Source organism: Galeopterus variegatus, unplaced genomic scaffold (assembly GCF_000696425.1).
Source record: "Galeopterus variegatus unplaced genomic scaffold, G_variegatus-3.0.2 Scaffold1578, whole genome shotgun sequence".
Classification (NCBI taxonomy): Eukaryota; Metazoa; Chordata; class Mammalia; order Dermoptera; family Cynocephalidae; genus Galeopterus; species Galeopterus variegatus.
In genome coordinates, this window is record NW_007727689.1 from 125,452 (window position 1) to 127,236 (window position 1,785).

A 1,785-nucleotide genomic window follows, 5' to 3' on the forward strand; every position below is an offset into this window, starting at 1 on the left:
TCAATCAAATACTGGACCCTGCCCTTATGAAGCACAAGGCTGCTAGAGCAGATAAAGTGTCATAAATCACCCTAATATGAGTTAGATGGTGCAAGGCTGTCATAGAGGGCAGACAAAGAACTGTCGTGGCTCAGAGGCACCAGAGATCTCTTCTGGACTGGTGGTGGATTGGTTAGGAAAGACTTCCTGGAGGAGGTTGCCTTTGAACTGAGCCTTGGAGAATAATAGGAATTTAGACAGGAGAGATAGTAAAACTTTTTAACTATTTAACACAATAGCAGGTGCACAAGCACCAATCTGTCAGAGTTGAAGCTGGATGAGGCACTCAGGTGGGGTCCTGGGGACCCTGCTGTGCCAGGCATTACCTCTTTAGATAAATGCTCATGAAGTATGTAGGGTCTCGAGGGAGGAGCTGGGATAGCAGGGGCACTCTGGAGCTAGGGGCCATGGCTGTATGCCAACAGGATTAGAAATAGTTCAATATACTTAGGGCTGGCCCGTGGCTCACTTGGGAGAGTGCGNTCAGTTTCAAGGCCCCATAAGGGCTTTGATCTGTCTTTGCTCCCAATCCATAACTGGGAGAAGGCTTTTTCTCCTTCTATCCCACCAATGAGTAGCTCCCTCTTCTGCAACCCTGGGGTAAGCAGACACACGTTTTAGTGACACAGCTCCTCAGTGTGTGAAGACACAGACCTCAATGACCAAAGACTTGGCCTTAAACAATCACAGAAATGTCCTGCACCTGGCAGGGGTGCCCCAGTTGGTTAATCCTGAGTTCATTCTGTTCCAACCTGGGGAGACTCAGGAAACAAGAACTCTGGGAGCTCAAATCTGTTTTAGGGTTTGGCAGAATCCCAGTTGTAAAGGCATGATCCAGGGTCAGAGTCCACATTCTACACCCAGATCACACAGAGAGACAGAGAGCTAAAAAAAGAGAGCCATAAGGAATAGCATTTGGAAAATTAGTGAGCTGTAACAGTGAGCGAGCCACACCTACAGGCAGATGTGTGCTCCAAAATACTTAGAGAAAGCCCTGCTGGCAGGGAGAAATCCACAGAAATGCAGGGACATAGAGAGTGCTGCAGAGAAGTGTACAAAGAGATCCTCACAGATCTGAAAAAGAAAAAGACTGAAATATTCAGAACATTTGGAAAGAGGACAAATGAATTAAACCTGAGATTGGTGTTGGAGAAAGATGCCGAACCACACAGCCTCCAGACTCCAGTTAGCATGGCACTTCTGTCCTCTATGTTCCCATGACCTCTTCCACCTCAACCAGATTAGTCATTGCCACATTCTATCTTGTACATGTCCATCCATTTCAGACATAACCATGTATCTTCCATGTGTTGGGGTCCACACAAGCTGACAACACAGCTGACCAGGACAACCAGCTGACCACCCAGAGTACACACTGGGTCAAACTACCATGGAAGGCTCTGAATTAGGCTCTAGAAATGGCAACCTAGATTCTTAGGCTGACTACCTCCTAAGATAACTGCTTGGAAGACAGCTGCTATTCAGCCATACAAGTTTTGGTTACAATATGACAGTCACTCTTCTGAGGCAGATCATTTGGGGTGCCATAAAAATGTGATGTTATTGACAATGCGCTCCCTGAGGGTAGGAAAGACATCTTAAGTCAATGTGAAATTTCTGAAGCACGTGGCAAGTTGATCTGAGAGAGAAAATGCCCAGTAATGGCTGTTGAATAAAAGACTGGCTCAATCAAATACTGGACCCTGCCCTTATGAAGCACAAGGCTGCTAGAGCAGATAAAGTGTC